Consider the following 23268-nt stretch of genomic DNA (forward strand, 5'->3'; position numbering starts at 1 on the left):
TCAAAGGAAGATACACGCAGAAAATATAATCCGCTTTTAATCTCTTTCTACCCAGTAAACATCGTAATAAAATTTTAATAAGTAAAAGCTAGCAAAACTGGAAAAGGCAAGGAAACACAGAGATTCTTCCCTAAAGACTCCACAAGGAACGCAGCTCAGCCACATCTTGATTATAGCCCTGTGGTATAGACCCATCTCAGACTTCTAACCTCCAGGGCTGCAAGAGAATAAATTTGTGTTGTTTAGAGCTGCTACCCCTGAAGAAGGGCATAGCAACCCACTCCAGTATTCTTGCCTGGAGAATCCCCATGGGCAGAGGAGCCTGGCAGGCTACAGTCCATGGGGCCGCAAAGAGTCGGACACGAGTGAGTGACCAAGCACAGTACAGCAGTTGGCTAACGGGCAACTGCAAACCTTAGCCTCTCTAGAAGGCTAAAAGAGAGGTCACTTTCAAAGCACAGGGCACATTTGAGCTGAGCTAATTGCCAACATCTGTACTGAAAGATGAAAGTTTCACATGCAACTCTGAAAAGCTGCCTATTTAAAAATGCTATGTCCTATTTTGCAACAAAATACCATGGAATTTATAAAACAGAGATTAAAGTCCAGCTATATTTAGTCAGCACAGTGGTAAAGAATCCACCTGCCAATGCAGGAGATGTTAGTTCGATCCCTGGGTCGGGAAGATCCCTTGGAAGAGGAAATGGCAACCCACGCCAGTATTTTTGCCTGGAGAATCCTATAGACAGAGGAGCCTGGTGGTTACAATCCATGGGGTCGCAAAGAGTCAGACATAACTGCATGAACTGAGCATGAATGCATGAACATATTCAGTCTACGTTTAAACTTCTAGGTTCATCTCATTAGATGCCAACACCCTTAAAAAAAAAAAAATTAACCTTTTCATTCCACAAAGCCAGTAGATCAGGGGATTGAAGTACTGTGCTGATGAACCCAAGCCTATAACCTCCATCCTAGAGAAAGATTCAACTCTTCCCTCATAAACCAAAACCCAAACTCTAGCTCCTCCAAAACTCTATTTTCCCCTCTGCAGAAAAGGCTGAAAGATCATGAAAAGCTCAGCCCCACTGTCCTTACCCCGCTAGACCATGCCCAAGCAGCAACAGCAGCAAAGCACTGGACAAGCAGGAAGGCAGTGCTTGGTAGCCAGAGACATGGCCTTGGTCCTCCTCTGCCACTTACCAGTCCCTGTACCCGTGACCTTGTCAATAAGCCTTTGTTTAAGTCTGTACACTGAACTTATACTGGGAGGGCTAAAATCACCTTCAAGTATGAACTGCTGTAAAGATCAGCTGATACAATACATGTGGGGTAAGGAATCATCACCAGATGGTCAACACCGAAATCAGACCGATTATATTCTTTACAGCCAAAGATAGAGAAGTTCTATACAGTCAGCAAAAACAAGACTGGGAGCTGACTATGGCTTGGATCATGAACTCCTTATTGCCAAATTCAGACTTAAATTGAAGAAAGTAGGGAAAAACCACTAGACCATTCAGGTATGACCTAAATCAAATCCCTTATGATTATACAGTGGAAGTGAGAAATAGATTTAAGGGACTAGATCTGATAGAGTGCCTGATGAACTATGGACTGAGGTTCATGACATTGTACAGGAGACAGGGATCAAGACCATGCCCATGGAAAAGAAATGCAAAAAAGCAAAATCTCTGTCTGGGGAGGCCTTACAAATAGCTGTGAAAAAAAGAGAAGCCAAAAGCAAAGGAGAAAAGGAAAGATATTTCCATTTGAATGCAGAGTTCCAAAGAATAACAAGGAGAGATAAGAAAGCCTTCCTCAGCGACCAATGCAAAGAAATAGAGGAAAACAACAGAATGCGAAAGACTAGAGATCTCTTCAAGAAAATTAGAGATACCAAGGGAACATTTCATGCAAGGATGGGCTCAATAAAGGACAGAAATGGTATGGACCTAACAGAAGCAGAAGATATTAAGAAGAGGTGGCAAGAATACACAGAAGAACTGTACAAAAAAGATCTGCAAGACCCAGATAATCACGATGGTGTGATCACTCACCAAAATCCAGGCATACTGGAATGTGAAGTCAAGTGAGCCTTAGGAAGTATCACTTCGAACAAAGCTAGTGGAGGCGATGGAATTCCAGTTGAGCTATTTCAAATCCTGAAAGATGATGCTGTGAAAGTGCTGCACTCAATATGCCAGCAAATTTGGAAAACTCAGCAGTGGCCACAAGACTGGAAAAGGTCAGTTTTCATTCCAATCCCAAAGAAAGGCAATGCCAAAAAATGCTCAAACTACCACACAATTGCACTCATCTCACAGGATAGTAAAGTAATGCTCAAAATTCTCCAAGCCAGGCTTCAGCAATACGTGAACCGTGAACTTCCAGATGTTCAAGCTGGTTTTAGAAAAGGCAGAGGAACCTGAGATCAAATTGCCAACATCCGCTGGATCATGGAAAAAGCAAGAGAGTTCCAGAAAAACATCTATTTCTGCTTTATTGACAATGCCAAAGCCTTTGACTGTGTGGATCACAATAAACTGTGGAAAATTCTGAAAGAGCTGGGCCTACCAGACCACCTGATCTGCCTCTTGAGAAACCTATATGCAGGTCAGGAAGCAACAGTTAGAACTGGACATGGAACAACAGACTGGTTCCAAATAGGAAAAGGAGTACGTCAAGGCTGTATACTGTCACCCTGCTTATTTAACTTCTATGCAGAGTACATCATGAGAAACGCTGGGCTGGAGGAAACACAAGCTGGAATCAAGACTGCTGGGAGAAATATCAATAACCTCAGATATGCAGATGATACCACCCTTATGGCAGAAAGTGAAGAGGAACTAAAAAGCCTCTTGATGAAAGTGAAAGAGGAGAGTGAAAAAGTTGGCTTAAAGCTCAACATTCAGAAAACAAAGATCATGGCATCTGGTACTGTCACTTCATGGGAAATAGATGGGGAAACAGTGGAAACAGTGTCAGACTTTATTTTGTTGGGCTCCAAGATCACTGCAGATGGTGATTGCAGCCATGAAATTAAAAGATGCTTAGTTCTTGGAAGGAAAGTTATGAGCAACCTAGATAGCATATTCAAAAGCAGAGATATTACTTTGCCAACAAAGGTCTGTCTAGTCAAGGTTATGGTTTTTCCAGTGGTCATGTATGGATGTGAGAGTTGGACTGTGAAGGAAGCTGAGCACCAAAGAATTGATGCTTTTGAACTGTGGTGTTGGAGAAGACTCTTGAGAGTCCCTTGGACTGCAAGGAGATCCAACCAGTTCATCCTAAAGGAGACCAATCCTGGGTGTTCATTGGAAGGACTGATACTGAAGCTGAAACTCCAATACTTTGGCCACCTCATGTGAAGAGTTGACTTATTGGAAAAGACCCTGATGCTGGGAGGGATTAGGGGCAGGAGGAGAAGGGGATGACAGAGGATGAGATGGCTGGATGGCATCACTGATTCGATGCACATGAATTTGGGTGAACTCCGGGAGTTGGTGATGGATGGGGAGGCCTGATGTGCTGCGATTCATGGGGTCCCAAAGAGTCAGACACGACTGAGAGACTGAACTGAATTGAAGGAATCTGGAGACTGTAACACTCCTATAAATAGAAGTATGCACACTTGCATTCAGGAAAAAACAAGATGCCATTATCATAATGATTAGCATCCCTATATTCTTCATAACCACAAGAAGATAGCAAGACCCCTGGGCTTGCTTGCTCAGGGATGCTTTTCACTTAAAACCATTAGCCTTAAATATGCCTTCATTAGAACCAGGTCACTTAGTGCTAAGGGGATGAAGCTCTAAGGGAGGAAAATTTTTTCTCTTGCTCGTCTATGTTCTTTAACAGTAAGAGTGACATAACGCAGATTAATAAGAAAAACAAATTTCATTACATATGTCAGGGAGTCCACAAGACAATCAGAGTCTAGGAATGCCCTAATCTGAGGAATGGGATGGGGTCTGGGGCTTCCAGGTGCAGGAAGAGAATTCACAGGAGGACCAGAAGAGCAGATGTTAGGGCAATTAGAACCCTGCCCTGCCCTGCAGATGGTCTTTCAGATAAATACGTTCTCTCTGGTAATAGCTCTTTTTCTGGTACAAGCCCCCTGCCCAAATTCTTTCAGATAGCTAAGTTAGAGGGAAACGTTGTTCCTGAGTCAGCTGGATCTTGATTGCCTTCGGCTCGGAATAATCCACATGCCAAAGTGGCATCTTTGGGGGAGGGGGCGTATTCCGTTTCCCTTCAAAAGTTATGGATTCAATATGCATGCAGCTCTTTTGATTAAGCTTAACCCGGAGGACAGCCAGCTGTTCTCCAAACCTCTGATACCGGCTACAGATGAGCCTGCAGAGGCTGTGCGGGCAGGTCAGAGTAAAGTAGCTTCTACCGCAACTTGGTCCATTAACCAACGTCTCACCTTCCAATCACTGCAGACCCCTGGTCCCCTCTTATCTACAGATACAAGAGTCAGGTGACCAGGTCCTTTCCTTATAACGGGGGACTGCTGGGTGGGCAGGGCCAGAAAGTATCAATACTATGCAGGTTACTCATTCAACCCATTTAAAGCTGCTTACTAATGTTCCAGAAGGCTGTCCAGGCGGCACACTATTAAAAGAATCTGCCTGCCGATGAGGATGGGGGTTCGATCCCTGGGTCGGGAAGATCCCCTGGAGAAGGAAGTGGTAACCCACTCTAGTATTCTTGCCTGGAGAATCCCATGGACAGAGGAGCGTGGCAGGCTACATACAGTGCATGGGGTTGCAAAGAGTCAGACACGACCAACTAAGTAGGCACGCACACACTTACTAATGTTCCAAGTTAGAGTCTCAGTGATGCATGAGTCTTCACAATATTATAGTCCTGACATTCAGAGACTGAAAAACCAAGCAAGTCTTTAAGATGCCAAAATCCTTTAAAACGAGCTCCCAGTCACAGATGAGGGACGGGAAGGCCCGGGGGAGGGGAGCACAAAAGGGGAGCACTACTTGCCCCCTCGGGGCTGCTGACCCTCTTTGCTTGAGAGCATGCTGACGCCTCAGAGGTCCCCAGGGCCCCTGGGCCCACGTCTATTTCAGGTTACAAATAAACACCATATAAAACAGATTCTTGGGAGGTTTGAGCAGAGGAGAGAGAGCGGGAGTCTGTACTCTTTGGTGCCGTGGAGCTGAGTCTCATCGCTAATAAAAAGGTCCTCAAAGCCTCAGTTTAATAACCACCAAGATTTCCTGGCTGCCTGCCTGTCTTCCCACCTTCCTCCTGAGAGGATGCTGAAAGCAGCTATCGGATTAAAAGAGGGAGGGTACAAAGAGCCAGCGGTCTGCGAGGGGCAGACTCGGATGAGCCGGCGGTCTGCAAGGGGCAGACTCGGATGTCTGTAGGACGCAGGTACGTGTGCTTCCCTGTTTCACCGAGGGAGGGGGCTGAGAGGAGAGAGCGCGTCCTTCCCTGCTCCTAACCCCCTTCTCAACCTTTACTCCATCAGCGGATCCCAAACCCAGAGTCCACATTGCCCCCTCTTATCAGCAACTGGACCGTGTCTCCCCCGGGCTCCCTTCTGATCCCTGCCTCTCACCCCCATCCCCTGCTGGTCCTAATCCTCTCACTCAGTTATAACTGCGGTTAGGAAGAGATTCACTATGAAACAAACGTGTACCACTCAAAAACGACTGTGCGGGTACAATGCCCTAGGGGTCTCCAGGAGAACGTGCTCTGAACACAAGTGCGCTGAAGAAATGCCTGGCTGGAGGCTGAAGTGTTCCATTCTTCTGGGTTTGTGGTGTGATGATTTTGAGGCAGCCATGCTGGACAGGGCCCCACGGAGGCAGGCCCACGGTCTTGACAGGTGTAAACTCTACATTTCCATGGTGACACGATAGGTTGGCCAACCAGGCAAAAGCAGAAGTGAACTGTTCGGGCAAAGGAGACGCCAATTCTTTGTCCTCAGAAGCATCCAGTCTGACAAAGGGGTCCTGCTTACCGTGGATTCCCACTGCATCAGGTCCTAAATTAAATCTCATCAGCCTGGCTTTTAAACATCATTCTCCAGCTGACTCCCTCCTATGCCATCAACTCCATCTTATGTGTCTCCAAAATAGATTCTCCACTCCAATTAAAGAACTTCATTATTTCCCATGTCTGAGCCCCACAACCATGCCAGTCCACCCCTCAATTAGACAAGATCTCTGGTTGTTCTTTCCACCATCTGATCTTTCAAAATGGGTTCAGCATTCACTTCAAGGAAAATCTCCCTAGCTGATCCCACTGAATGTGGGTGGCCGATGATTCTTCATCTCTGCAAAATTCAGGTGTTCATCTCAGACTGAGTTACTCCTTTCAGACCAGTTGATGTGCTGTTTCTTACCAATTCTAAGCCGCTTCATCAGGTCTGAGGGTACGTGGGACTCCCCATCTCACAGTCAAGACACTGATCAGAGAATTGCAGCATTTTTCTATTTTCCTCCCAGAGTCTAACTTAAACTCTGAACTCAGGAGGTGCTTAACAAACCCAGATCAACTGCCTTCTTTTCCTGTTCTTTTCCTCATCCTCCTCATTTCTCTGACTCATTCATTTCCTTCTTCTTTTCCTTGTCACTCTCTATAAACAAAAGAGAACTCTCCCGCTTAAAGTGTGGCCTCAAGAGTAAACGTCATTGTTCACTGTCTGCCTCTGCCACTTTCTTCTTTAAAGTGCTGTGGGGTTTACAGGCTGATATTTACAAAGTCACAGATGCTAACTAAATCACAGATGCTAACCACAGGTGCCCCTAAGTGAGGGGAGCAAGAGGTGGGACACACCAACTTCAACTTCCCCAGGAAGTTGCTGGAAGTACCCAGAAGAAAAAAGGGATTTAACCAAAGAGCAAAACTTCAGCGTGTTAAATGTTTTTAATATCAAAGCACCCAAATTGGGAGGTTTAAGGTTTGTGATATTAACTTTAAAAGCCTCAAATGAAACCCTGGACGTGCTCACCAGTACTAGATGTGTGGGAGGGGAGGGCGTTCATGAGACCCACAGGAGCGTGGCTTTGGCTAGATCGCTTGGTTTAACTTTGCTAACAAAATCGCTTCCTCTGCCATGGATATCACTTCCAAGTCCAGTGTGTATTTTGGCCACAAGAAAATAGTGAGGAGGTCACTGTTGGACATGAGTGAATGTGCGCACACTCAAACACACACAGTGCCTCAGAGCACAGAGGAGGGTGGAAGGTGGGTGGGGAGGCCAGGGTCACCGATTTCGGTGAGGGTCTCTTATCTAGGCCTTGATTTACAACTGGTAAAAGTTCCAGGGCTAGGGGACCACTAGGGGTGAGGTCTGAGTATTGTAGTCTGGAGCACTTGGGACGTAGGCACGAATGTTCTCGAAAGGTTATGGCCAATTACAACACTGTGCTGTTTTGCTACTGTTCCCTGCTAAAACAGAAAGATCTGTCTTCTCTAATGGATTTTCAGGACGCAGAGCTCCTAAAACCATACCTTATGCTCTGAATTTGCCACTTCCGCACCCCTCTGCTGCCATGACGCTAACTTAGGAATTAATGCAAAATGCACAGGAAGAGCGTGATTTGAAGGAAACCTGCAGTGAATCTTGACTCAAGGTGACAAATTGTCTCCTAAGAGCAAATTTCCACCACCGCCATCCCCCACCCCGCAGTGTATCTGCTTTGTCAATGCGAACCTATGCACTCTGGATTTTCTTAACAAGTAGCAGCCATTGGTAATAAAAATGTTCAGCAGAGGTGGCCATAGATGGGATCCAATGCCTAGAAAGGGAGAGAAACAGGAGAAAATGCCAGCAGGTCCACAGGCACCCCTATCAAAAACACTGCCACTGGAGACTGTCTCCAGGAGGAAGAAAAATAAAGGTCTAAGGAGCCCAAGTGCTGTTTTACAAAGAATCAAAGAGAAATGGTTGCTGGTGGTAATAAAGAGGCTGCTCCCTCACTGGACTGAAATCAGCACTCTGACAAATTAGCTTTCACAGAACTGTTTCAACTGCCTCTCATTTATCATGATTATGACCCACCATCCCTTACCAGACATGATGCCTTTTAAGTTTGGCCACTGGGAGGAAAACTGAGAACGCTTGGGTCTAGGCATGAGTGACGATAAATCTGCAGCAGCATCCAACAAGGCCACGCCAGTGCAACACTTATGGAAACAAAGCAAGAATATCACCCCACGGCCGGGAAACTATGCCCCACAAGCACGTTCCCCTTAATGCAGCGAGAGCTGCCCGGATGACATCCAGACGATGCTGCTTATTCAAAAGATGCTATGGTAATTGCAGGAAGCCTTGGGTGCACACTGAGAGGTTAGGATTTTAAGAGCTGGCATCTTACAGACAGAGTCTAAGGATGACACCCAATGTGTGTCACAAAATCCAGAGTCTTCTGTAGATTAAAAATGCCACTATTCATACAGAAAAAATCCTAAGAAATCCAAAGATGTCCGCCATGGAACTGGATATTAACATGATCATCCATCCCGGGAAACAGCCACATCCCAAGCACTGGAGAAAGATGTAGGCAGTCAGAACGGGATTTTGCTCCCCAGGCTCCTTCTCAAGTGGGGACCAACTGGTGAGAAGCACAGGGGATCACGCTGAGCTGTCTGAAAGATGAAAAGAAACACAGCTAATGGTGGAGAGGTACGGAGATTCAGATGTGCTTCCAAAATACATGCTCTTTTCAACGGATCAAGTAGTTTCCCCACGATAACTATGGATATGAGGTATAAATAACCTGTATGCTTAACATTTAAAAGATAGATAGTATTTAATCTAATACTTCTTAACTATCTACTGAATCCCTAATAGGTGTCAACCACTAGGTTCAGGGCGTTCTACAGTACTTCATTTGATTTAGACGTCACTTCAGCATTTTTTAGTATCTCAGGGTCATTTCTGTGAACCTAAATTATCTTCACAGCTGCAAAGCATAACAGTTCTAGATAAGCATCCAAATCACAATGAGATGACAAAAATCCCATGCACCCTTACTCAATAAATCTGGTAGAAATGTATTATTACACCTCAGGGTCTAGAGGTCAGAATGCTCCCCTCTGTTGGCACAAAGGACCTTGGAGACCGGAGGGATACCATCCAGCCTGCACCTCAACATTCTCAGTGACCAAGAAGTCATGGCTTTTTGAAACAGTCTTTTCCGCCCTTTTAGGACAACTTAAGAGAGAGCGTGCTTCTCTATACCTCTCGCTGTTGACCACGGTTCTCCTCTCGGAAGCAATATGAACATGGGCACCTGGTCTTCAGCCGGCAGTCTGTCACAACACCTGAGGACGGTTCTCATCTCTTTCCAAAGGCTTGACTTTGGACACAACGTATCCTCAGCTTCTTTATTCATTCTTTTACACCCAGTTCCAAATTGTAGTTTCCCTTTCTCTAGGCAATTTCCCATTTGTCTGTGTTCCCCCTGGGACTGTGATATCTGAAAAGACTGCCTTTATGGAAAGACCTGAGTCATGAAGAACTTGAGTGGGAATACCACATTCTTTTTCTAACCATATATTCACAGCATCAACAAATATTATCTAAGTATTTACCATATTGGACTTCCCAGGTGGTACAGTGGTAAAGAATCCAGTTGCAAGGCAGAGGACATGGGTTAGATCCCTGGGTTGGGAAGATCCCCTGGAGGAGGGAACAGCTACCCACTCTAGTATTATGGCCTGGAGAATCCCAGGGACAGAGGACCCTGGTGGGCTACAGTCCATGGGGTTGCAAAAGAGTTGGACACAACTTAGTAAATAACAACAACAAAACTTAATATATTCCAGGTACTATGATTAGCAGAGGAGGCATTCAGGAATGTGCCACAGAAAACTGCCCTCATGAGCTTACATCTAACCTACTGTAATGACGAAGCCCATCGTGACATTTATTCCAAGCCAGCCTTATCTCATACCAAAGTCTGAACCTACCATGTCCCTGAGAAAGTCAGGACCATCATAAAAGAGTGCCCTATTCTAACCACATACACTCTGATCTCTGCTGGTACCTATCCATTCATTCATCCACAGTGGAAGAGATGCCCTTTCCATGACCGAGGCTAACTCTACTCTTTGGTTCTATACCCCTCTGCCTCCCAGGGTACCATGCTCCATCAGTCACCCTGTACCCTTATCAACTTAATGGAACTGGTTCTCTCCTTAGCACAAAGACATATTCCAATCCTTTGTATTTTATAAACACCTTTCTTTTACCCCACAACGTCTACTTCTTCACCTTTGATCCCAACTCCTTTTTTGACAGTCAAGTATTTCAAAATCCTTGAAAGAACAGTCGACACCCAGTCTCCAAGCCCTCCCCTCCCAATTGTTCCTGAACTGGTAGCAATCGGACTTCTGTCCCTCCACGTTCCATTGGGACAACTTCTGTCAAGGTCATTACCAGCCTCCAGACTGCCAAAGCCGATGGATATATTTACATCTTTCTCTTAGTTGTCTGTTACATTTGGCATTGCTTTTGCCTTCCATTTTCCTCTTTTGATAATTTTACTGATATTCATAATAGAAAATTTGGAAAAAGATACATAAAAAATCCAGAAACAACCACCAGTGACCTTTTTGTCTGTGTCCTCTCTGACATCTTTCTATAAATACTCATATGTACCACTTTAGGACACTCCTCAGTTGACCTAATCTATCACGAGCATCCTTCCATGTTTTCACCTTCCTTACTCACATTCTTTCCTCCCTTGGCTCCAATGAAACCACTCTCTGTTTTCCTTTTACCCCCAGAGCCATTGTTGCTCAGTCTCCTTGGCGGGCTTCTCACTCTGCCTCGTTCTGAAAGTGTCAGCAACTTCTCAGGCGGCTCTCTCCCCAGGCCTCCAGGCGCTCCTGTGAAGCTGGGGGAGGGGCTCCACTGGCTCGTCCACAAAACTCGCAGTGCCTGTGGGTTCATTTATCACAGTCAGCTAGCCAGCCCCACACAGGGCAGGGACACAGAGACGACAATGCACCGACGATGCTCTGCCACACTTGTCACAGGCAGGAGAAACGGACAGGAGGGCTCTGGTGAGGGGTACTGCTGGGGAAATGACTTTGCACAGGGGAAGACCCACGTGAGAGCAAAGAAAAGAAGAAAGAAGGATTAAGGGAAAACAACAGAGAAGCACCAAGACCAAACTCTCTCCTTCACACCTTTGCTGAGAGCTGGGTCTGTCGTGCAGCGGCTGCCATGTGCTACTGAAGGCGCGAGAAGCCGCTCCCAGCTGCCCCACCGGTCTCCAGAATCACTGGCCACAGACACCCTCGGGAGGCGACCCTGAAGAAGCACTCCCTGGATGTCCCTCTCTGCAGAGCTCAAGAACCCTCCCCAGCCACTCCCTCAGAAACTGCCTTCCACTCACCCAGCCACCCCAGCTTCACTTTACAGCTCCCTCCCAGATTAAATCATTCAGCTGCCAAACCCAAAGGACAACCCCTGACCTCCCACACAATTTTTCTGCTATTCTTAAATGCTTATAATTATGCAAGTTTTCGATCGCTTCATTTTCTTTAGTACACTTGAATGCCAAAGTGTTGAGACCCAGTCTGTTACTTATATGTCTACCCCCAAAAGCCCAGGAGACATCCTTATTCCCTCTAGATGCTCCCCACAGGCAGAATCACCTGATCCAGGGGCAGTGAAATAAGGAGAGGCCTTAAAGTGCAGTGGTTGAGAGCATGGCTCCTCCCCTGGCTTCTAAATCCCACCTTCCCTTACTATTATGTTGGTGCAAAAGTAATTGCGGTTTTACATTGTTGAACTTTGCTGTTTGCTATTGGAATATACTCAAATAAATGTGGTAATGTTGCACATCATTTTAATGTGCATTTATCACTTTATATTTTTCACTAATGACTTATTAGTTGCTGTGTATTTTGTATTTATTTTAGATTACGAAAATGATATTACACAAAAGCAAATTCAAGTGATTTTCTTACTCAAGTTCAAAATGGATTGCAAAGAAGCAGAGACAACTCGTAACATCAACAACACATTTGGCCCAGGAACTGCTAAAGAACCTACAGTGCAGTGGTGGTTCAAGAAGTTTTGTAAAGCAGATGAGAGCCTTGAAGATGAGGAGCACAACGGTTAGCCATCGGAAGTTGACAATGACCAACTGAGAGTAATCATTGAAGTTGATCCTCTTACAACTACAGAAGTTGCCAAAGAAGTCAATGTAGACCATCCTATGGTCGTTCGGCCTTTGAAGCAAATTGGAAAGGTGAAAAAGCTCACATTCTATTGTTTTCCTTATGGCACAAAGTGAAGAAGAACTAAAGAGCCTCTTGATGAAAGTGAAAGAGAAGAATGAAAAAGTTGGCTTAAAGCTTAACATTTAGAAAACTAAGATCATGGCATCTGGTCCCATCACTTCATGGTAGATAGATGGGGAAACAGTGGAAACAGTGGCTGACTTTATTTTTCTGGGCTCCAAAATCACTGCAGATGGTGATTGCAGCAATGAAATTAAAAGATGCTTACTCCTTGGAAGGAAAGTAATGATCAACCTAGACAGCATATTAAAAAGCAGAGACATTACTTTGCCAACAAAGGTCCATCTATTCAAGGATATGGTTTTTCCAGTGGTCATGTATGGATGTGCGAGTTGGACTATAAAGAAAGCTGAGCACCGAAGAATTGATGCTTTTGAACTGTGGTGTTGGAGAAGACTCCTGAGAGTCCCTCGGACTGCAAGGAGATCCAACCAGTCCATCCTAAAGCAGATCAGTCCTGGGTGTTCATTGGAAGGACTGAGGTTGAAATTGAAACTCCTAATACTTTGGCCACCTGATTCGAAGAGCTGACTCATTGGAAAAGACCCTGATACTGGGGAGGGATTGGGGGCAGGAGGAGAAGGGGATGACAGAGGATGAGATGGTTGGATGGCATGATTGACTTGATGGACATGGGTTTGGGTGGACTCCGGGAGTTGGTGATAGACAGGGAGGCCTGGCGTGCTGCGGTTCATGGGGTTGCAAAGAGTTGGACACGACTGAGCAACTGAACTGAACTGAAAAAGCTCAATAAGTGGGTGCCTTATAAAGTGACTGCAAATCAAAAAAAAAAAAAAAGTTTTTTTTGAACTGTCGTCTTTTCTCATTCTACTCAACAACAACAAACCATGTCTCAATCAGATTGTGATGTGTGATGAAAAATGGATTGTATACAACTGGTAATGATCAGATCAGTGGCTGGACCAAGAAGTTCCAAAGTACTTCCCAAAGCCAAACTTGCACCAAAAAAAGTGATGGTCCCTGTTTGGTGTTGCCACTCTGATCCACTACAGCTTTCTGAATCCTGGCCAAACCATTACATCTGAGAAGTATGCTCAGCAAATTGATGAGATGTACCAAAAATGGCAATGCCTCCCACCAGCACTGGTCAACAGAATAGGCCCGATTCTTTTCCACGACAACACCCGACCACATGTCACACAAGCAATGCTTCAAAAGTTGAACCAATTGGTCTATGAAGTTTTGCCTCATCTGCTGTAATCACCTAAGCTCCTGCCAACCACCTCTTCTTCAAGCACCTCAACCGCTTATGGCAGGCAAAAAGCGTCCACAACCAGGGGGCAGAAAATGCTTTCCAAGAGTTCACTGAATCCCGAGGCACAGATTTTCAGGCTAGAGCAATAAACTTATTTCTCACTGGCAAAAATGTGTTGATTGAAATGGTTCCTATTTTGATTAATAAAGATGTGTGTCTACTTATGATGATTTAAACTTTTTCAACAACCTTAATAGTCGTGAGGCTCTGAGTCTCAGGGTTCTGACTGGTAGAATGAAGGTAATAAAACCCACTTTATGTAGACACGTCATAAAGATGAACTGGAATTGGACAGTAAAGAGCCCCAAACAGTGTTGGGCATACAGCAAACACCCAACAGATGTCTGATGGCCGTGGTGACAAGGAGCACATACCTGAGAAGAAGACACTTTCTTCAAAGAGAAAACAAAGCAGCCTGCTCCTTGTCCAAAGAATTAATGTCATCACATCCACAGCAAGTTCAGAATTCTACACCTACCCCCACCTCTTTACCCTTTGTGATTGGATTCAAAAGAACTTCTACAAAGCACTCTTTTCTTTATGAGCATTACATTCCTTAATAAGCTGGTGAGTGGGAGTCCCAAACGTCAACAATTCAGATTAGAAAAAATACACATTATTGCCAAGTACCCTAATTAGTGTTTACATGATTTGTGTGGCTAGTATATTTTACACTAAAGGGTGTCCTAGAAATAGCAGTAATTCCCAATCTCCTAAGCATTCAATAGCTACCTAAAATTGAACTGGCTTATTGCATGATATTTGTGAGCTGTAATCCTATAATTAAGGCTTCATTAGTCCCTGCAATGCCTGTGCTCTGTAGTGGCTGATTTAATATGATGAAGTTCATCATATTCAGTTAATCTCTGCCTCATTCATTCATTCATTCCCTACTTTGGGTACCCACTATTCACCAGGCACTGGGCTAAGTGCTTGAGATACACACACTTCAACAGTGTCTCAGTGAAAATGTCACAGCACCAGAAAGCCCACTATCTGTAAGTTCAGTTCAGTTGCTCAGTTGTGTCCGACTCTTTGTGACCCCATGAACTGCAGCACGCCAGGCCTCCCCATCCATCACCAACTCCCAGAGTTCACCCAAACTCATGTCCATTGAGTCAGTGATGCCATCCAACCATCTCATCCTCTGTCGTCCCCTTCTCCTCCCGCCTTCAATCATTGCCAGCATTGGGGTCTTTTCAAATGAGTCAGCTCTTCACATCAGGTGGCCAAAGTATTGGAGTTTCAGCTTCAACATCAGTCCTTCCAATGAACACTCAGGACTTATCTTTAGGATGGACTGGTTGGATGTCCTTGCAGTCCAAGGGACTCTAAGAGTCTTCTCCAACACCACAGTTCAAAAGCATCAATTCTTCGGTGCTCAGCTCTTTTTATAGTCTAACTCTCACATCCATACATGACTACTGGCAAAACCATAGCCTTAACTAGACAGACCTTTGTTGGCAAAGTAATGTCTCTGCTTTTTAATATGCTGTCTAGGTTGATCATAACTTTCCTTCCAAGGAGTAAGCGTCTTTTAATTTCATGGCTGCAGTCACCATCTGCAGTGATCTTGGAGCCCACAAAAATAAAGTCTGACACTGTTTCCCCATCTATTTCCCATGAAGTGATGGGACTGGATGCCATGATCTTAGTTAAGGATTTATTAAATGGCTTTTAGGTATCAGGCACTGTACTGGGCATAATGAGAAATAAAAGCATGCTAGAGACACAATCCCTACCCCCGTGGAACTGACAACCCAACTGATGAAACAAACACTGAAAGAGGCAGCAGTGTAAGGCAGTGTGAATAGCTGTGAAAGAGAGGTAAGAATGAACATTCATCCATCACCTTCTATATGCCAGCCACCTGGTTGGGCACTTGCCACATTTAAGCCTATCAGGTTAGTTAAAAACTCCCCACTTTTCAGATGAGGAAAACCACCCAGTGAGTCTAGACTTGGACTCAGAACTATCTCTGAAACTGACATCTTGTTACCGTACCATGTTAACTCATAGCTCAACTGCTTCACCTACAACTCATTTATACAAAATTTATGCAAGATGAGTACAGAATGGTTAAGTGCCTTGCTTATATTTCAAAATCATGAATAGTCTTACTTTTAATCCTATAAACTCATTATGACCAAACCAATAGCCCTGTTCTCTGCCCCCAAAAGTAGCCCATGATCACCCAGAGGCCATAACAAAACTCTAAAGAGCACAGGCCAGGAAAGAAATTACCTGGTTCCACAGGGCTTGCCCTAACCCTCAGCAGAGGATTGGAGGCTGGCAGCTGAGTCTGTATTTAAACTAGGAAAGGTGCCCATGTCACAATCTCACTCTCAATTCTTTGAGAAAAGCCATATGAAGTAATCTTGTAGAGAATCTGCCCTCAGTAATCATTAACTTCTGCAATGGATTGGTTTTTCTCTTCCCTAAATCCATATGTTGAATCCTAACCCCGCAACATGATGATATCAGGAGGTGGTATTTGGGAGGTGATTAGGTGATGAGGGTGGAGCCCTCAGGAATGGGATTAGTGCCCTTATAAAAGGAAGCTCTTTTGCCCCTTCCACCATGAGGACACAGTGAGAAGCCAGCAATCTGCAATTTGAAGAGGCCCCCTCCTGAACCTGACCATGCTGGCACGCCCTGAATCTCAGACCTGCAGCCTCCAGAACTGGGAGAACTAAGTGTCTGCTGTTTACAATCCACCCAAGAGCTCGAGGGGACTGAGATAGCTTCCTTCCACCTCCACGGTCAGGGCAGCTCACAGTGTAGCATTTCTTAATCTGTAAGCCTTCAAAACCAAAAAGAAAAAGGAAAAAGGGGATCCATCATGCTGCCCTCTGCTCATGCTACCTGATGATGCCACTGCTATCCCCTCGCCACTGGCTCTTTCTAAACTATAGTTAAGTGCTCTGCACCACAAACATGTCTCAAAATAATCCCATTTGGGGAAAACCAATAAAATATGAGAAAGGCAAGAGATAGCTATGATATGATACAATATATGAGAGAGGCGAGATGTCAGACACACTCTCACCTTTTTCTTCTTTGTTCACATTTTTAAAAGAGAATAAGCAAGAACTCTAATCTTCAAGAACTAAATACCAGTTCAAAGGTGGGGCTTGGTCCTTAGAATGGTGCCAGAGAGAAACTGGAGGACTCAATACCCCCATTTTCACATGATTTTAAGGTTCATGAGACAGACAAGTACAGGGACATTTTACAGAGCTATGAGGTGGTCAAACCAAAAGAAACAAACATTGGGTCCCAGAAAACAGCCTTGTGGGAACTTCCAATGTCATAGTGGACAAAAGCCCTAGCTCTCCTGACCACTACCCAAACTATTTCAGGCTAATCAGGTTCTTGGCCTCATTAGAGATATTTCTGGGGAGAAATGCTATAATTTCTCAGATAATAAGCTATGGAGTCTGCAATACAGTTTCAACTTTATCACACACACAAAAAATACCTTAATTTTCTTGGGTAGCAAAATGACTAAATGGTTGAAAAAAGTCACAGCAGAGCATCCAGCACAGCATGGCAATCAACTTAAATCCTGGTTGAGCACATCTCTCTCTCTGACCTGTGGTCTCCCAGACCTTTCAGGGGCAGGAGGGAAGACGTGGTCATTTTTGTGGATGGCAGCATCATGTAGCAGGAAGATGAGGGTTTAGGAGCCAGAGAGGCCTGGATACAAGTCCCCAGCTCTACTACTCCAAACATCAGTGTTAACTCTGCGAAGTGAGCTAAAAACTATATACAGTGGACGCAGAGTACTATGTGTTCAAGGGAAGTAAAGATTAGACCTATTACTAAATCCTGCTTCACATTGACCTTTTCTGGAAAACCCCTCCTCTAGCACTTAGAGTCCACTCCTTTGATTCAACAGATAATTTATTGAGTGCCGAATATGGACAAGCAGACAGAGATTAAATTGTTTATCTAAAACTGTGAACAGAAGAGACAGGGCCTCTGCTCTCATGAAGGATTCTAGTGGAGGACTCTTAAAAAGGTAAACAGATGAATAGGTGATATACTTTGATCCACAGTAATTTTGATTACACTTTTATTAACAAAATTAATAATACTTTCTGTGAAAAAATAAAGCAAGACTGAGTCTGATGACATAATTTAGAATCTCACTATAGAAGACATGGGGCTTCCCTGGTAGCTCAGAGGTAAAGAATCTGCCTGCAATGCAGGTGCTGCAGGAGACATAGGTTCAATCCCTAGGTCAGGAAAATCCCCTGGAGAAGGCAATAGCAACCCACTCCAGTATTCTTGCCTGGAAAATCCCATGGATCAAGGAACCCAGCAGGCTACAGTCCATGGGGTCACAAAGAGTCAGACACGACTAAAGTGATTTGGCATGCATGCATGCACAGATGGCATGCTGTTATGAACTTCTCTTTCCTGGCATCTTTTTTTTTCCATCTTTTTTTTTTTTTGCCACACTGCCCAATTTGTGGGATCTTAGTTCCCTGACCAAGGAGTGAACCTGAGCCCCCAGCAGTGGAAGTTCAGAACCCTAACCACGGGACCATGAAGGAAGTGCATTAAGAGTGCAAAGCACACAGCAAATGCTCAGCAAATTCCTATCAACTGAAAGTGTTAGTTGCTCAGTCATGTCCAACTCTTTGTGACCCCATGGACTGTAGCCCACCAGCCTCCTCTGTCCATGGAACTCTCCAGGCAAGAATACTGGAGTGGGTAGCCATTCCCTTCTTCAGGGGATCTTCCTGGCCCAGGGATCAAATCGTGTGTTCTACATTGCAGGTAGATTTCTATCAACTGACGAATAATGAACTGGCTGAAGAGGAATCTTCCAAGTTAGATGCTATCCCATTCATGAATTACTACTGGACATCATTATGAAATAAACAGAAACTTTACAGATGCAGTCTCCTCACTACTTCCAGCCCAGGAAGTATCCTATCTACTCCTCATCTTCGCAACTAATCTGAGGCCAAGACAGAACGTAGCCTTCCATTTCAATTTCTTTGGCCATCTTTCCTAAGAATATCCTAGTAAACCACATACCAACAATCTGACCCCAAACTATAGACATCTAATCTTGCAAAGAACCTTGTACCTACAGAGCTGCTCTGCAGCTATGAAGAAAAGAGCAGATATTATTCAGCCACAAAGAAAAGAAAGTATTTTTCCTCCTCACTTTGACAAAACATGTAAGCCCTTTCAACCAGGAATACCTCAAAACTAACCAGAAGCAGCAAGAAAAATTACTAACTCCTTTTCCTAATGCCAGACAGCTCTCTCCCTTCCCTATTCTTTTTTCCTAGCAATTCTCCCACCAGAATCACTAAACATTACAAACCACTCAAGCCAACAGAGACAGATACACAGACCCAAAGACAAGTCCTGGCAGAGGCAAATGTCTGACCTTTGAGACAAATGCATCCTTTGTGTTCAAGTAAAGGAACAAGAGAAATAAATGCAGGGTCATCCAAGTAGGAGAACTCTGACTATAGCACTCTGCAAAACAAAGTCATCGGCCTTCACCTAAAGTTCTCATTACCTTGATTCTTTCTGTAATATTTCTGTGCTTAGTCGCTCAGTCCTGTCCAACTCTTTGTGACCCCATGGATTGCAGCCCACCAGGCTCCTCTGTCCATGGGGATTCTCCAGGCAAGAATACTGGAGTGGGTTGCCATTTCCTTTTCCAGGGGATCTTCCTGATCCAGGATTGAACCCAGATCTCCTGCACTGCAGGCAGATTCTTTACCGACTGAGCCACCAAGGAAGCCCTCGATATAGTATCACTCCCATATACAAAGGGGAACCAACCACTGTCATCGCCTAAGCTGAAGAAAAAATTCTTTGAAGACCCAGGGCCATGCGAAGTGTAAACACTTGCCCAAGACACAGTTGAAGGCCAAGTGGGAAGACTCCTCTTCTGGCCCTCCTAGGAAATGTGTCGGAAAGCTCATGTGGACAGTGTCACCTGGTCTGCTCTGCCGACAAGCTCCTGTTCACCAGAATAATCGGCTAACACCTCACCCACTTCTCTGACAGCAGCCAACAAATAACCGGCCCTCTGCTATCTACCACCCAAGCAGGAGACATTCATTCAGAAATGTGATTGGGTTATGATCTTTACACTGGCAAGATTACAAAACTTTTCAACTCTCTGAACCAGGGATTGTGCAATTGAAAAGGCAGGGTGGGGAAGCTGGCTCACTTGGGAATTCATCTGTCGTCCAAGTAAACTGACACGTGCAGGGGTATTTACTATAATGAACCAGTCCCTGACTCATAAGAAAGACCTTTCTGTATCATTTATCCAGCAATTTGCTAAGTGTCAGTTAACAACACAATGTACTTTATTCCTTCAATGAACTATCTACTTTGAAGAAAATATAGCCTCTCTTCCTGAGGTCTCTTTGTCATCTACGAGTCTTTGGTGTCACTGGGCTTTCTCCACACCCCTTCAACACACTCAGGGGTGAGGACTGAGTGTGGACGACAACCAGCACAGTCTACAGGGAGCCTCACGAGGATTTGGGTCCCCTGCCTCCACAGCCATGATGCTGCCCCCTTCCTCACACAAAAAGATGACATGCCTGTCTGGGCCTGCAGGAGGTCATGGACTTTGAGCTGTTTTTCTGGTGGTACTGAATTATGGTAAGTCTGATATACTTACTTTCCTAGAACAAATTATACCCATTTGCAAGTGACTGGCCAGTTTAGCAGTATAATCTGTGGTCAACGAGTTGCTATTTGGGGACAAATAACATGAAGTGAGATCCCACAGTCTTGGTCTCTTCGATTCCCATTTTCAACTCAAAGAGCCAAACAGCAATCCACGTAACGTGGGCACAAAAGCAGAGCTGTTGTGTCGGGCTCTGGACTGCTTCTGGGCCCGCGGGACGGTCTACACTTGTCTAAGTGAAAGGAGTGGGATGTGCAGGGGTAGGGAGGTGATGAGAGGAAGGGGCACCACGTGTTGGCAAGACGGCAGGGGGGCAGCCCCCAGCATCCCAGTGAGGAGAAGTGGGAAACAGGATGGGACTGGACGCTTCCACGTATTCATGCACTTAACACTGTCTAGGGGCGACCACAGACAAGGCATGCAGTGATCAACAGAAAGGACACAGCACTGACTTAGTAGGATGGCCATTTGAGCAAAGATGGAGTCAAATTATAGAAAGTTTAGGGCGGGTTACTTATTTTAAGAAAACTAGAAAAAAGATGCCTCTTAAGAGGAAACTCTCTCTGCAGGCTGTGACACGAGGAGGTGGTTGGTGGTACTGTGACTTGCAGCTGCTGCCCCCTCCCCAGGCCACTCTGTCCCCATGCCCCTCCTGAGAGCGACGGACTAGCGGAGAAAAGACAGGGTGGTCATGGCAGGAATTCTGGGCATCGAGCCAGAGAAAACTATGATTTGAAAACATGCAGGCAGCCCAGTGCTCACTTTAGCACCATTTACAAATGCCAAGACATGGAAGCGCCCTCCATGTCCACTGACAGATGAATGGAAAAAGAAGATATGGTACATATCTACAATAGAATACTACTCAGTCATAAAAAAGAAAGAATGAAATAATGTCATCTGCAGCAGCATGAGTGGACCTAGAGATTATCATACTCTAGGGAAGTCAGGAAGAGAAAGACAAATACCATATGATATCACTTATATGTGGAGTCTGAACTGTGACACTAAGGAACTTCTCTACAGAAGAGAAACAGACTCACCGAGAACAGACTTGTGTTTGCCAAGGTGGGCCAAGAGGAAGGGGAGGGGAGAGACGGATTGGGATTAGCAGATTCAAACGATCATATATAGGATGGATATACAACAGGGCCCCACCGTATAGTACAGGGAACTATATTCAGTATCTTGTGACAGTCATACTGGAAAAGAACATGTGTGTGTGTGTGTATATATATAACTGAATCACTTTGATGTACAGTAGAAATTAACACAACATTGTAAATCAACTATACTTCAATAAAATAAGGGGGGGCGGGGGGAGACAAGGTAGGGGAGAAGAGGAGGAAGAGAGTTGAAAGACCAAATTCTCTGCAGACTATAGGGCTGAGTCCTCACTCACAAATTACTTTTTCAAATGAAAACTGTCACTCCAAAAAAAAAAAAAAAAAATATCAGGTGGAAGGAAGGGCAAAAGAGAAAAAGAACAAAGATGGCTGCTCCTATGAAAACAGAGACTCCAAACATCGACATTAATAAGCAGATTAATTGGTGGGAAGAAATTCCAATCAATACTAACCAGGCTCAGCTGGCCCACTTCTCCTTGCCGGGTTTAATAACACTTCCCGGCCCCTTATCTGATTGGAGTCCACACACATGCATGCTAATGAGGCCGCCAGCACAGAATTTATCACTAGGTTTCGATAGCACCCAATGAGCATTTCTGTCCCTGACTGTCCAACACACACGAGGCTCAGGCCATTTAGTTCAGTTGGTTTGGTGGCGAGCCTCTAAAGGCTTCAACCCTCGTGTGTGATCACTCCATGCTGCCAAGTCCTGGTATCTGATGGTTATTAAGGATGACACACACAAAGACTGGCTGGTGTGAAACAGCACAAACTCCCCTCTGAAAACAAAGAACAGAGGACTTGTTCTGACAGTGGTTTACCGATGGTCTCTTTGACAATTCCCTAACAGCCAGCTATTCATTGTCATCTCTACCCTCCCAGGAACCCCCACAGTTCAGTACCACTCCCAGGTCACGTGACCCACGACTCCACTCTCAAACGTGAATTAAAGCTCATCTCCTTCCTGTCCCCCCAACAGAGGCAGGAATTTCTGAGTGTTCTCCCAGCTCAGAGAGAAGGGGAAGTGGGTTCTTAGGCACATGTTTCTTCTACCTTGGTGTGTGCTTCACTTCCGGTGTCAGAGTGGGGTGACGAGAGAAACAGATAAAGAGCGAGTCCTTCTCAGGTGAGTGATTACAGTAATAACGAGGCAGTCCCCTTTCTGTGGGCTCTTCCTGCTTCTCCAAACTGGCAGGTGCTTAGTTTTTCCCCGTGGCAGAGGTTCCTAAATGCCAGTCTTCTGTGGTCAGCTTTTATTGGTTTTTAGCAGGGATCCCCTCCTCCAGCATCCGGGTGTGAGATGTGCACTCAGGGTTCACCTTCGACTTCCCATTCACCCTCTGGTCTCTGAGAGAGAGAGAGAGAGACCACATGCTCTTGCTTCTGGGATCCCTTATCTGGTGAACAGCTATTTTTGCAAGGAAAAGTAGAAGAGCAGAAGAGAAGATGCCAGCAAGATGACTCAAGACCAGCCACCTTCCAGGAGGCCCATCCAACAGACATGAAGCTCAGGTATCCTGGCCTTGCCAGGTGGCCGCAGAGGTGACTGCGGGAAGGCATACCCATTCCAAACCCTCCATTTCTCCCCTGAGCCTGTCTCTAAACCACAGAAACTTTGAGGCTTTTGCAAACCTGGTGGCTCGACAACTTTCAGAGGTAATCACTAGTCACAGGTTAGCCGATGGGGAAGAGTTGGTGGCGCTCTCAAACTTTACCAGCTATTTTCTTGGGGTCCTCCTCTCTTAGCATCACAGAGGGGAGATATACCTTCTCCTTCCTGCAGAAGTGGGGATGAGGAAATGAAGAGCCTCTATTTATGAACACCTCACCTCCGCTAAACCCCCCTTCCTCTCTCCAGTCCCTTAATGTTGGCAGGTGGGTGG

The 23268-nt window shown here is 45.1% G+C and overlaps 1 protein-coding gene across 23 annotated transcripts in view; it reads right to left on the reverse strand.

The window, feature by feature from the left end:
* Positions 1 to 23268, reverse strand: part of HHAT (hedgehog acyltransferase) — a 354036-nt gene that overhangs the window by 100646 nt on the left and 230122 nt on the right. Inside the window, exons 11-12 of one of the 23 annotated variants that reach the window (XR_008715106.1) lie at positions 8052 to 8628; positions 24 to 217 (exon numbers count right to left, since the gene is read on the reverse strand). The exons of the other annotated variants lie outside the window; for them this stretch is intronic. The gene's annotated coding sequence lies outside the window, so the exon portion shown is untranslated. Of the gene's footprint in view, positions 1 to 23; positions 218 to 8051; positions 8629 to 23268 lie in introns of those variants that run through there. 23 annotated transcript variants of the gene reach the window in all.

The sequence above is a fragment of the Bubalus kerabau genome, chromosome 5, assembly GCF_029407905.1.
Source record: "Bubalus kerabau isolate K-KA32 ecotype Philippines breed swamp buffalo chromosome 5, PCC_UOA_SB_1v2, whole genome shotgun sequence".
NCBI lineage: Eukaryota > Metazoa > Chordata > Mammalia > Artiodactyla > Bovidae > Bubalus > Bubalus kerabau.